Genomic DNA, 15,000 nt, shown 5'->3' with positions numbered 1-15,000 from the left:
TTATAATAAAAATAATTATAGTAGAGAAATAAATAGGACTGTAATAAATAAGACTTCTACTCCTCCTCCGCCTCCTCTTCTTTCACCTCCTCCTCCTCCTCCTCCTCCTCTTTTTCCCAACACATGTTTATTCTGTAGATCTTCTAGTTTTATTTGGTACCAAACACACAGAACAAAAAGTTAAAGTGCCACTTATTGAACAATATTCACAATATTCACAGCACAAAACATCTCCCTCTGAATCCTCTTTCCATCTCGTCTCAGTTATTTTCCTCCTTTTCTCCTCCTGAAGACTTTTATTTTGTCACCTCCTCCTCCTCCTCTCCTTATCTCCTCTCCTCCTCCAGGCTCTCTACACTTGTCCATGCCTGTCAACCAGAAGCAGGGCAGCATTCTTCAGCACACACACACACACACACACACACACACACACACACACACACACATTCCTCATCCTGCTCGGCGGGTTATTTTTACCCTCGGAGCGTCTTACAGGCCTCTGATCTTCAGTCTGAAGCATCTTTTCTCTCTCAGGTTTTTACTCCTGATGGTCCCCAGTCACCCAGTTACACCAACACACACACACACACACACACACACACAGTAACACACACACACACACACACACAGTAACACACACACTAACACACACAGTAACACACAGCCCTGGTTCATGTTTCACGACTTTGTGTTCGTTAGAAATAATAAAAAGTTGCTGAACCTGAAAACGTTTAATAGAAGTTTGAGGCTGTAAACACAAACAGTTTTTATTCCACTGAAACATTTTAATCATCATGTTTAATTATTTAAAGTTAAACTTTAATGTCTATAACTTTCACAATAAGTAGAATAAATAAATAAATAAATTCAACGCAATAATATTCATTATAATAGTGGAATTAAATATGATTGTAATAAAATATATAATAATAATAATAATAATAAAGATGCAAAATTATTGACAACAATAATATTTAAGATAAATAAATTATATAGTAATAACAATAATAATAATAAAAATGCAAAAATATTAAAATAACAATAATATTTAAGATAAATAAATTATATAATAATAATAATTATAGAAGACAAATAACTCAATAAAATAATACATTTCAATTAAAAATAATAATCACAATAAATAAAAATTTAAATATCACAGTTAAATCAACAATAATTAGATAATTTTAACAGGAAGAAAAAAAAGAAGCTAAAAATAACAGAATTATAATTATTAACATAATGAGAAATTAATGTATTATAATAAAATAAACAATAATATTAAACATCAACAGATAAATAACTTTTAAAAAGTAGAAATGCATCAAAACAATAATTATAGAAAAAGGAAATAAATATATTCAAATAAACAATATTGGTAGAAAGCCAATAAATATGTAAAAATAATTGTAATGATTATAATAGAAGAAATAAGTATAAAAACTTATACACACAATGACATTTTAATAAATTAAATAAATATAATAATAATAGTAAGAAATTAAAGACCCCAAATAATTTTAATTAATTATAATAATAATAATAATAATAATAATAATAAAGTGACATAAATAATATTATAATAAAATAAACAATGGTAACAAAAAATAAATGTAAAATTCATTGAAAAATTATAATAAAGGGAAATGATTAATATATAAAGATAAACAATAATAATAAACATTTAAAAATATCATAATAAAAGTAAATTAATAGTATAATAAAATATAATTATATAATAATAATAAATAGTATAAAAAAATAAACAATAATAAGAAAATTAAGTAAAGAAATTGACGGAAATTAATTATAATAATTCTGATAAAGGGAAATGCTTTTCTTGTATTTTAGATTTCATTTAAAGCTGCAATAATTGGCTGCTTCGCTTCAGACGGAGGCATCAGCGGTTCCTCCTGCAGGAGGAGACATTAGCAGCTCCTCCTGCAGGAGGAGACATTAGCAGCTCCTCCTGCAGGAGGCTCCTCCTGCAGGAGGAGACATTATTGGCTCCTCCTGTCTGCTTTAATCTGCATCTGGAGCGTTTAGCTCCTCAGAGCTCCAAACAAACAGCAGCAGCAGTTAGCGCCGCTAGCTCATTAGCTGCTGGCTTAGCAGGAGCTTTGTGTGTTGGAGGGAGAACATGGTGATAAACCAGCAGGGTTAGGAGGAGGAGGAGCAGGGCACCTCCCCTCCCATCAGCTGACACCTCCTCTCCCATCAGCTGACACCTCCTCTCCCACCAGCTGGCACCTCCTCTCCCTGCTGCAGAGCTAACACTTTGTGATGGTTCAGATCCTGTTGATAATAAACAGCTGATTAAAGAGGAAACTGCTCCTGTTTCCTCCTCTCCTCCTCCCCTCTCCTCCTCTCCTCCTCCTCTGTCCATCCTCTGCTGCCTCCTAATTAGCCTTACAGCCCTGTAAGCTCTTAATCTCTCTCTCCTCCCCCTCTCTTCTCCTCTCATCCCTCCATCCATAAATACTTCTCATCCTGCCGCCTGTTGCATCCTCTCCTCCTCCTCCTCTTCTCCTCCTCCTCCTTCACCTCCTCTTCATCCTCTCCTCCTCCTCCTCTTCTTTCTCCTCCTCCTCTCCTCCTCCTCTCCTCCCTGGAGAGAGGGATGAAACAGGCTCTTCTCCTCCTCTTCTCCTGCTCCTCTTCTTCTCCTCCTAGATAGAAAGACTTTTTGTTGAATCTCTTTTCGTTCCCTACTTCGACTTTTTAGTGACTTGGAGATATTCTGGCTTTATTACACTTATTGGTGTGTGTGTGTGTGTGTGTGTGTGTGTGTGTGTGCGCTCACCTTCGCTCTGCAGTGTATTGTGTGTGTACTGGTGTGTGTGTTTTGTGTGTGTGTGTGTGTGTTACTGACTGTCTCTCTGTGCTCTCCTCCTGCAGTGTGAGCAGTGGTTGCAGACACACACACAACAACAACAACAACAACAACAACAAACCCCGCCCCCTCCCGCATCGCCCCGAGCGACACGAGCGACTAGAGCGAGCGTTGCTTTAGGAAAAAAGGACGGGTAAATATGCTCCTCCTCCTCCTCCTCCCTCCATCATCCCTCCATCATCCCTCCATCATCCCTCCATCCTGACACACACACACACACACACACCTTCTCCTCCATCTCTCCTCCTCTTTCATCCCTCGCTCTCCGTCGCATCGCGCCGTCATATCTTCATCTCTTCCGTTGTTTCTTCCTCATTCTCTCCATCGTTCAGCAGCATGGCCCTCCTCCATCCTCCCTCCATCCTCCCTCCATCATCCCTCCATCATCCCTACAGTCTCCCTCCATCCTCCCTCCATCATCCCTCCATCACCCTCCATCCTCCCTCCATCATCCTCCCATCATCCCTCCATCGTCCTCCCATTGTCCCTCCATCATCCCTCCATTGTCCCTCCATCATCCCTCCATTGTCCCTCCATCCTCCCTTCATAATCCCTCCATCATCCTCCAATCCTCCCTCCATCATCCTCAAATCATCCCTCCATCATCCCTCCATCCTCCCTCCATCGTCCCTCCATCACCCTCCATCCTCCCTCCATCATCCCTCCATCCTCCCTCCATCCTCCCTCCATCCTCCCTCCATCATCCCTCCCTCCATCCTCCCTCCATCCTCCCTCCATCCTCCCTCCATCATCCCTCCATCGTCCCTCCATCATCCCTCCATCATCCCTCCATTGTCCCTCCATCCTCCCTCCATCCTCCCTCCATCATCCCTCCAACCTCCCTCCATCATCCCTCCACCATCCCTCCATCATCCCTCCAACCTCCCTCCATCATCCCTCCACCATCCCTCCATCATCCCTCCATAGTCCCTCCATCATCCTCCCTCCATCACCCTCCATCCTCCCTCCATCATCCCTCCATCCTCCCTCCATCCTCCCTCCATCATCCCTCCAACCTCCCTCCATCATCCCTCCACCATCCCTCCATCATCCCTCCATAGTCCCTCCATCATCCTCCCTCCATCACCCCTCCATCCTCCCTCCATCCTTCCTCATCATCCCTCCATCCTCCCTCCATCATCCCTCCATCCTTCCTTCATAATCCCTCCATCATCCTCCAATCCTCCCTCCATCATCCTCAAATCATCCCTCCATCGTCCCTCCATCCTCCCTCCATCACCCTCCATCCTCCCTCCATCATCCTCTCATCACCCTCCATCCTCCCTCCATCATCCCTCCATCATCCCTCCATCATCCCTCCATCCTCCCTCCATTCGCCCTCCATCACCCCTCCATCCCTCCATCATCCCTCTATCATCCCTCCATTCGCCCTCCATAATCCCTCCATCATCCCTCCATCATCCCTCCCTCCATCCTCCCTCCATCATCCCTCCATCATCCTCCCATCATCCCTCCATCCTCCATCATCCTCCCACCATATTCCCTCCATCCTCCCACCATCATCCCTCCCTCCATCCCCCTTCCATCCTCCCTCCATCCTCCCTCCATCATCCTCCCGCCATCATCCCTCCATCGCCCCTCCATCCTCCATCCTCCCTCCATCGCCCATCCATCATCCCTACAGTCTCCCTCCATCCTCCCTCCATCATCCTCCCTCCATCACCCCTCCATCCTCCCTCCATCACCCCTCCATCCTTCCTCCATCACCCCTCCATCCTCCCTCCATCACCCCTCCATCCTTCCTCCATCACCCCTCCATCCTCCCTCCATCACCCCTCCATCCTCCCTCCATCCTCCCTCCATCATCCCTCCATCACCCCTCCATCACCCCTCCATCGCCCCTCCATCCTCCATCATCCCTCCATCCTCCCTCCATCCTCCCTCCATCATCCTCCCTCCATCACCCCTCCATCCTCCCTCCATCACCCCTCCATCCTCCCTCCATCGTCGACCTTTGACCCTTTTCATTCTTCCAGCTCAGTAAACTGACGTCACATTTGAAGTTCTTCACTTGTTTTCTTTGTTCTTCTTCACGACTTCTCTGAAGGAAATATTCTTCTTTTGTCTCGTCAGTTATTCAGTTTCTTCACACATTAAGTGACCTGAACTCACGATAGATTTAAAAAGCAAAAACAAAGAGGAAAAAATAAAAAAAAAACAAAGATAATTTCTGTTTTTATAGTTTCGAGGAATGATAAATTGTGTCATTTTTATTTTATTGTTTTTTCCCAACATGGTTGTTCACTTTAGATGGTTTCTTGTGTTTCTCCTCCTCCTATGATAATTAATTTTACCTTAAAGATTAATGAGAATAAAATCTTGTCGTTAAAAAAAACAACATTCAGACATTTAATAATATTTTAAAATAGAACTTTTGGTAAAATCTGCAGTTTTGTTCTTTACCTGTTCAGCTTCTTTCCATCCTGAGAGCTCTGCTGCTGCTTTATGTTTCTTGTTTTAATAAACTCTCTGATTTTCCTCTTTAATATCTATAAATCCTCCGGCTGGTTGCAGCTGCTTGTTGACGGTTTCTGATGTTTATTTGATGTTTTGCAGCTTTTTGTTTGTGCAGATTTACCTCAAAAACTCTGCAGGAAACTTGTTTTTAAATCGTGTTTAACAGGATCTGGTTTATTTTAAGCCACACATGGAGAATAAAGAGATTCTGACACTAATATCAACATTTAACACAAGTTACGGACACTTTATAACAGAAACTTACTAACTGATGCATTCAAGGACCGTGGGAAAGTTCAAACTCTGACGTTAACGCCTGTTTTCACAGTTTCTTTCTGTGATAAACGGAGGGTTTTTGTTGAAGTAGAGAGTTAAAAACTGTCAGAATTTTCATCTGAGAAACTTTTATCTTTATTAGTCGCTTTCAGACACGTAGAATGATCAAAATAAAGCTAAAAAACAGACAAACAGGAAGAAAACAAAGTGTGTGAAAAGTCTCAAACGAGTCGACAGACAAAGAGAGGAGAGATGAAACGGCACACACACACACACACACACACACACACACACACACACACACAGGGATGAGTGTGTGTGTGTGTGTGTGTTTGTTCATGTGAGAGACACAGAGCGAGTGCAGGAATCTGCGTCCTGATTGGCTGAGAGCTGGCAGGCATTTTCCACAGTCAGGCTGCGTTCTGATTGGCTGATACACTACCAACCCCCCCCCCCCCCCCTCCTCCCCCCCTCTGGTATGTTACAGTGGAGCGACACACTGACGATGAAATCTGAACACTTTAACACACAGGAGCTAAACACACACACACACACATACACACACACACACACACACACACACACACATAGAGAGCAGGGACGAACCTGATAGACAAGATGATGCAAGAGAGCAGGAGGAGGAGGAGGAGGAGGAGGAGATGGAGAGGAGGAGCAGGAATTAGGAGGAGTAAGAAGACAGAAGTGTAGAAAAAGTTTCTGCAGAAATGGAGGGAGGAGAGAGGAGAAAGAGGGGGAGGGAGGAGGAGAGGGAGAGGAGGAGGAGTGAGGAGATGGAGAGGAGAAGAAGGAGGGAAGAAGAGCAAGAGGAGGAGGAGAGGGAGGAAGAGGAGGAGAGGGAGGAGGAGGAATTAGGAGGAGCAAGAAGATAGAAGTGTAGAAAAAGTTTCCGCAGAAATGGAAGGAGGAGAAAGTGGAGGGAGAGGAGGAGGAGGAGGAGGAGGAGAAGAAGAGAGGAGGAAGAGCGGGAGGAAGGAGGAGAGGTAGGAGGAGGAGAAAGTGGAGGGAGAGGGAGAGGAGGAGGAGGAGGGAAGAAGAGCAAGAGGAGGAGAGGGAGGAAGAGGAGGAGGAATTAGGAGGAGCAAGAAGATAGAAGTGTAGAAAAAGTTTCTGCAGAAAGGGAGGGAGGAGGAGCAGGAGGAGAGGGAGGACGAGGAGAAAGTGGAGGGAGAGGGGGGAGGAGTGGGAGAGGAGGAGAAGGAGATGGAGAGGAGAAGAGAGGAGGAAGAGGAGGAGGATGAAGATAGAAGTGTATAAAAAGTTTGTTGAGAACGTCTGAACTCTGTTTCGTCTCTTCAAAGCTGAAACGATTCGTTTATTAATAGATTTGATGATTTTATAGAAACAAATTTTGACGTTTTTAAGCCAAAAAAGAAGCAAAACAAAACTCTGATGGTCGACAATAAACGAGTCTTTAATGAAGTTCTATTTTTTTAAAATAACTAATATATATCAGAAGTAATAAAGTGATAAATTATTAAAAATCTCCATAAATTGAATTAAATAACTAATTAGCCAGGCTTCCATCCAAATATGTTATAAATATATAAATCTATAAACATGTATTCTCTGGGCTTCAGAGGGTTAAATGCAGCAGAACTCATCAACACCTGAAACTCCTTTAAGTTCACTTTTAATTGACATAATTTAAACTTATAATAAATTAAATCTGTCATGTCCAGAAGAAATCAACCCCACCAGATATTAAATGATAACTTTGTGATAATTGACTATTTTTATAATCAATTTGCTGCTTTTTTGTTAGTTTTATATCATAATAAACTGAATATTTTGGTGTTTTGGGCCATTGGAAACATCTGACACAAAAATCAAATCAATTAACTGAAGTTTTAGTCATTTTTTATATCGGAAAACTTTCAGAACCGATGAGCAGTTCAAGGACCGTCGGAAAGTTTAAACTCTGACGATAACGCCTGTTTAACAGAATTTTTTTTAATGACACATGGAGAATAAAGAGATTCTGACTCTAAAATCAACAGTTTTTGTCACTTTTTAATAAAGGAAACTTTTGTGTCCAGATACTTTTGGCCACTTTTGAACAAGTTTTTTTGGGATTTCCTGAGTTCAGCTTCACGAGTTAACAAGTCAGGACAGAGCAGCAAAATTACCAAAAAAGACATGAAATTAGCAAAAAATACCAACAAACGAGACAAAATTACAAAAAAAGACAAAAAATTACCAACAATAGGAGACAAATATACCATATAAATACATAAAATGACCAATTAAGACATTACATTACTAAAAAAAGACACAAAATTACCAAAAAAGACATGAAATTACCAAAAAATACCAACAAACGAGACAAAATTACTAAAAAAAGACACAAAATTACCAACAATAAGAGACAAATATACCATATAAATACACAAAATTACCAAAAAAGACATTAAATTAGCAAAAAATACCAACAAACGAGACACGCCTGTTTAACAGGATCTGGTTTCTTTTTTTTAATGACACATGGAGAATAAAGAGATTCTGACACTAAAATCAACAGTTTTTGTCACTTTTTATAAAGGAAACTTTTGTGTCCAGATACTTTTGGCCACTTTTGAAGAAGTTTTTTAGGATTTCCTGAGTTCAGCTTCACGAGTTAACAAGTCAGGACAGAGCAGAGCGGAGGAGGAGGGGAGGTGGCAGCCCAGTGTGAGGAGGAGGAGGAGGAGGAGGAGGAGGAGGAGGAGGAGGCTCATCAATCTCTCTCTCAGAAGGAGCAGCAGCTCTGACAGTCTCAGCTTCCTGTTGTGGTCGAGTCAGAAACAGAAACAGTCTCAGATAAACACTGTTTCACTTTCTTCAGCATCACTTTGACTCGTAAACACGAGATTCATCACGTGCAGCTTCTGATCACGCTGCAAAACTCTGAAAAACTCTGCAACGTGACGCATAAAACACAATTTATTTACAAACGGAGTAAAGAAAAGAAAAACTTTACATCTGATTAACTTTAACTCTCTTTGAAAAGTGTTTTTTCTTTTAAAGAATCGCCAAAAATGAACCTTTTATCATAGAAAGAAACTGTGAAAACTGGCTTCATCGTCAGAGTTTGAACTTTCAGACGGTCCTTGAATGCATCATAGGTTATGATAGTTTCCGCTGTAAAAAAGTGATCAACACGAAGCTTAAAATGTTGATATTAGTGTCAGAATGTGTTTATTCTCCATGTGTCACTGAAATTATTAGAAAGAAGTTTTATAAACGAGTAACGCAGAACCTGCTGCGGGTTTAAAAAGTATGTTTTTTTTTTTTAAATTAAAAGTAAAATAAAAATACACCGTTTATCGTAGAAAGAAACTTTGAGAACAGGCGTTATCGTCTGACGGTCCTTGAACGCATCATAATTTACGAAAGTTTCTGTTCTAAAAAGTGACCAAAACTTTACACAGAGCTGAGGGGAGAGGACAGGAGAGGCTGGAAACATGACAATGCTTCAATAAGTACAATATGTTGACTTTTTTTGGTATTTTTTCGTCTTGTTTTGGTCATTTTTGTATCTTTTTTTGGTACTTTTAGGTAATTTAATGGTTTCTTTTGGTCATTTTATGTATTTTTTTTTGGTAAATTTGTCTCCTTTTGTTGGTAATTTTTGGTGATTTTGTGTCTTTTTTCGGAAATGTTGCCGGTCATATTATAGACAAATATTTACTGAAAACCTGTTTCAGAGACAGGAGAGGCTGTTTACACAGAGCAGAGAGGAGAGGACAGGAGAGGCTGTTTACACAGAGCAGAGAGGAGAGGACAGGAGAGGCTGTTTACACAGAGCAGAGGGGAGAGGACAGGAGAGGCTGTTTACACAGAGCAGAGAGGAGAGGACAGGAGAGGCTGTTTACACAGAGCAGAGAGGAGAGGACAGGAGAGGCTGGAAACATGACAATACTTCAATATGTGGAGAAAACTGGTTTTTAAAACATATTTTTTGGCAATTTTATGGTTTTTTTTGTCATTTTGTGTTATTTTCTTACACCATTCAGGACATATTCATCTTTTTTTCTGGTTTCTGTCATTCTAACTGTGTTTTTCTGCACAAACACTGTTTGAGTTGTTGTTATTAGAGCTGCAGGACTTTAATATTATAGAGATTTGACATGTTGCAGAGAGTTAACTGGCTGAATGAATGAAGGCAGCAGCATGCTGGACGAAATGTGGACTGGAATCTGGTTTCCCCTGTGTGTGTGTGTGTGTGTGTGTGTGTGTGTGTGTGTGTGTGTGTGTGTGTGTGTGTGTGTGTGAAGCCATTCTGAAGGAGATGAAGAGAGCGACAGTTAGAGGAGGTAATAAATAGCCGACATATGGTCACCGGATCCCGTCCTCCCCCTCCTCTCCTCTATCTCTCTCCCCATACATCCCTCCATCACACACACACACACACACACACACACACACACACACACACACACACACACAGCTCTGAAGCTAAAAGAGAGCGGTAGAAAGCGTTAGAGAGAGAGTTTGTTTCCTTCAGCAGGTGTCTCTTCTGTCACTTTGCCTCTGGTCGGGCTGTAAATGATGCTGCTAGTGCGACTTCAATAAATGTAAAAGATGCTTTTTTTGTGTTATTTAATAAGCATCAGGCGACCTGAAGGCCTCCGTACTCAGAGAAATACGATTTCTTTAAAAGATCGCCAAAAAAAACCTCCGTTTATCGGAGAAAGAAACTGTAAAATCAGGCGTTATCGTCGGAAGTTGAAATCTCCGACGGTCCTTGAACGCATCATTGGGCATACAATTGTGATAAATGTGTCAAATTTACTTTATTCTACATTTAAAATATTGAAAACGTGCAAATAGTTCAACGTGTTTAGCATCAAGGTGAATTTCCACAAGAAATCATTTCTCAAAAATTGGAATAAAATATTTATATATGCAACAAATGTCAGGAAGATTGGAAAAATAAAATAGTGATGATCCGTTCAAGGCCTGTAGGAATATTCAAACTCTGACAATAATGACTTAATGATATAATAATGACAGCACTTATTCAGTCATATTAACATTTTTAAATAACAAACCAACAATAATAATGATAAATAAGTTTAAAAAGTGAAAAAGAAAAACTGAATAAAAGATATTATAATATATTAGTAAAATAGTAATAATAATGATGACAATAATACTAATAATAATACACTGAAAAAGTGAATAATATATATTTTAATATATTAGTAAAATAATAAAAATACTTGAAAAAGTGAATAATATATATTATATTAGTAAAATTATAATAAAATTAAAAAAATTAATAATAAAAATACACTGAAAACGTGAAAATATATTCGTATTATAATAATAATAATAATAATAATACAGTAAAGTGAATAAAATATATTAAAATATATTCGTATAATAATAATACAGTAAAAAAGTGAATAAAAAGATAGTTAAATATATTAGTAAAATAATAATAATAATTCAGCTTGGAGTGTTACTTTTAAAGTGACAACTGAGGTCCAACTATGGAAAAAATAATAATTGATTAATTAAATACAGCAGTGATAAAACAGTATTTTTTGGCGATTAAAAACCCTACTTTTTAGAGCCGCTGCTGAATGCATCACACATTTACATTTATTTTAAACAAATCCCTCCATCCCTCCTTCATCCTTCCTTCCTTTCATCCCTCCTTCATCCCTCCTTCCCTCCTCCCTGTGATGAGCTGTCTCTGGTAGCGTCTCCTCACAGCTGCTCCTCCCAGCAGGAGGTCCAGGAGGAGCAGAGACAGACTTTTAACATAAATGACGTAATTTAACCCTTTGAGCTCTGACACACTGGGACCAGTGGGCTGGAAGCTGCTGGTTCCAGTGGGCCCAGTCCAGAGAACCAGTCTGAACCGGTCTGAACCAGTCTGAACCGGTCTGAACCGGTCTGAACCAGTCTGAACCAGTCTGAACCAGTCTGAACCGGTCTGAACCGGTCTGTGACGTTCTTTATTATATCAGAATACTTTAAAACCTCATTTAGATTTCTGTAGATTTACAAAATGATGTAAAGATCAAACAGGAAGTTGTTTTATACTCTTAATTTAATTTAGTTTATCCTTCCTTCCTTCCTTCTGTCCCCTTTCTCTCCTTCCTTTATTCCATCCTCCTTTCTATTTTCCTTCCATCCTTCCTTCCCTCCTTCTACCCTTCACTCCATCCTTCCTTCCTCCATCCCTCCTTTTTCCCTTCTGTCCCTCCTTCCTTCCTTCCTTCCTTTCTCCCTTCCTTCCTTCCCCCCTTCCTTCTGTCCCTCCTTCCTTCCTTTCTTCCTTCTTCTCTTTCTTCTGTCCATCCTTCCCTCCTTCCCTTCCTTCCTTCTGTCCTCCCCTCCCCTTTTTTGTCTCTTGTATATATTTATATATAAATAATATAAATATGCAGTTTATCGTAGAAAGAAACTTTAAAAACAGGCGCTATGGTCAGAATTTGAACTTTCCGACGGCCCTTGAACGCATCATCGGTGATTAAAGTTTCTGTCATAAAAAGTGACAAAAACGAAGCTTAAAATGTTGATATTTGTGTCAGAATCTCTTTAATTATTCTACATGGAAACATGAAAACGTGTGGAGAAAACTGGTTTATAACATTCAGGACACTTTGGGGAAAGTGTTTATGTAGAAATTCTGTTTTATTCACATTTTTAAAAATAATTCATCAGAGAAATTCATCTTTTTTTCTGATTTCTGTCATTCTAACTGTTTTTCTGCACAAAGACTGTTGTTCTGATTAGAGCTGCAGGACTTATTTATATAAGTTTATAGAGAGTTTTATATGTTGCAGCACAAGAGTCTAGAAAATGTGTAAAACAGTAAAATAAAACCTGATTATTACAGTTAAATATTAATAATATTAAATGTTTGTTGAGTAAGGAGAGAGAGTGAGAGGCAGGATGGAGAAATGGAGCGCTCGTCTTTGTTTGCAGCTCTTTTGGCACCGAGAGACAACTTTTCCATCACACACACACACACACACACACACACACACACACACATCCATTTACTCGCTGGCTCCCACATGGTGACCTTTTTTTCTGCTTTTGCATGGATGTGCAGGAATGTCAGGATGTCAGCGCTCTGTGTGTGTGTGTGTGTGTGTGTGTGTGTGTGTGTGTGTGTGTGTGTGTGTGTGTGTGTGTGTGTGTGTGTGTGTGTGTGTGTGTGAGAATGATGGCTGAGAGCAGATGCAGTAACACCAGCTATCACACACACACACACTGTGTACGTGTGTATTTATCCTCAGAGTGCCTCAGTGCACACACACACACACACACACACACACACACACACACACACTCTCTGAGGGTTTGATCATTGATGTGAACTTCAGGTTTTAAACTCTTTAGTTTCTTTTCGGAGGCTGAAGATGGAAGATTCATTCCTTTCTACCTTCCTCTCCTTATTTCCTTGTTTCCTTGAACAACTTCATTTTCTCCTTCTGTGTCTCCTTCCATACTCCTTCATTCCTTCTGTCCTTCCCTCCCTCCTTTCCTTCCTTCTGTCCCTCCTTCATTCCCTCCATCCTTTCTTCCTTCCTTCCCTCCCTCCTTCCTTCTGTCCTCGCTCCACCCTTCCTTTCCATCCTTCCTTTCTTCCTTGAACACAGACACCTTCTCTGTCTCCTCACATCCTCCTTTCTTCCTTCCTTGAACACCTACATTTTCTCCTTCTGTCTCCTTCCATCCATCCATCCTTCCTTCCTTTCTACCTTTCTTCTGTCCTTATTTCCTTCCTCCCTTCCTTTTTTCCCCTTCCTATCTATCTTTATCCTTTTTTCTGTCCTTATTTCCTTCCTTTCTTCCTTCTTACCTTTCCTCTTTACTTTCTTCTGTCCTTCTTTCATCCTCCCTTCCTTCCTACCTTCTTCTGTCCTTCCCTCCTTCCTTCCTACCTTCCTACCTTCTTCCCTCCTTCCTTCCTTCCTTCCTACCGTCTTCACTCCTTCCTTCCTTCCTTCCTTCTTCCCTCCTTCCTTCCTTCCTTCCTTCCTACCTTCTTCACTCCTTCCTTCCTTCCTTCCTTCCTTCTTCTGTCCTTCCCTCCTTCCTTCCTTCCTACCTTCTTCCCTCCTTCCTTCCTTCCTACCTTCTTCACTCCTTCCTTCCTTCCTACCTTCTTCTGTCCTTCCTTCCTTCTTCCCTCCTTCCTTCCTACCTTCTTCCTTCCTTCCTTCCCTCCTTCCTCCCTTCCTTCTCCTCTTGCAGCCTCCTGTTGTATTTCATGTCAACTGGCTGTAAAAACTGCAGCCTGAGCACTTCATCAGCCAATCACAGAGAGAGAGAGTGTGTGTGTGTGTGTGTGTATGCGTGTATTTGTGTGTGTGTGGTGAAGACGAATGATGCTCATGTAAAAAACAATCCCGGGCTCAGGTTCAGATGTGTGTGTGTGTTGGTGTGTGTGTGTGTGGTGCACCTGCCACGGCCATGTTACAGTTTGTCATGTAAGAGCAGTGATACAAGGAGAGGTCAGTGGAAACACACACACTCACTCACACACACACACACACACACACACACTCAGGGCCAGTTGTCAGCAGTCAGTCGCAGCAGCTCCTCTCCTCCTCCTCCTCCTCCTGCTCCTCCTGCTCCTCCTCGTCATCTCGTGTTCACTTCAAGAAAAATGAAATGATGTAAAGTTTAAACACATCTTTATTGATCTCTGAGGGCAGAAAATAAAGAGGTAAAAAATAAAATAAAACAAAAAAAAATATCTTAATTTTTAATTTAGGGTTTTCATATTGGAATTGAGTCATAAAATATTTTTTAATTTTGTTTTAATTGTTTAAATTTGTCTAAATCCAGTGAAAACAATAACACATAATAATAATAACAACAATAATAATAATATATATATATATATATATATATATATGTATATATATATAGATATAGATATAGATATATCTATATATATATATATATATATATAGATATATCTATATATATATATATAGATATATATATAGATATATCTATATATATATATATATATATATATATATCTATAGATATATCTATATATATATATATAGATATATATATATATATATATATATATATCTATAGATATATATAGATAGATATATCTATATATATATCTATAGATATATATATAGATATATCTATAGATATATATATCTATATATATAGATATATATATATATATATATATATATATATATATATCCACAAGAATTCTAACTAACAAATCATATCTAAATATATTAACATAAAAATGGTTTAAACACTTAAAATCTATTTTTTTTAAACCGATCACATTGTTCCAGATTTCAACCAAAATTCAGCTAATTTTAGGCATTTTTTTATTTGTATTCTCT

At 39.6% G+C, this 15,000-nt stretch overlaps 1 protein-coding gene across 1 annotated transcript in view; it reads left to right on the top strand.

The window, feature by feature from the left end:
- LOC131962402 (ras-responsive element-binding protein 1-like) overlaps window positions 1–15,000 on the top strand; it is a 59,142-nt gene that overhangs the window by 36,768 nt on the left and 7,374 nt on the right. The window contains exon 3 of the mRNA XM_059327401.1: window positions 2,899–3,026. The gene's annotated coding sequence lies outside the window, so the exon portion shown is untranslated. The remainder of the gene's footprint in view (window positions 1–2,898; window positions 3,027–15,000) is intronic.

This window comes from Centropristis striata, chromosome 23 (genome assembly GCF_030273125.1).
Source record: "Centropristis striata isolate RG_2023a ecotype Rhode Island chromosome 23, C.striata_1.0, whole genome shotgun sequence".
In the NCBI taxonomy this organism is placed as follows: domain Eukaryota; kingdom Metazoa; phylum Chordata; class Actinopteri; order Perciformes; family Serranidae; genus Centropristis; species Centropristis striata.
The sequence above is the reverse complement of the archived record's forward strand: the minus strand, read 5'-3'. Positions and strand labels throughout refer to the sequence as shown.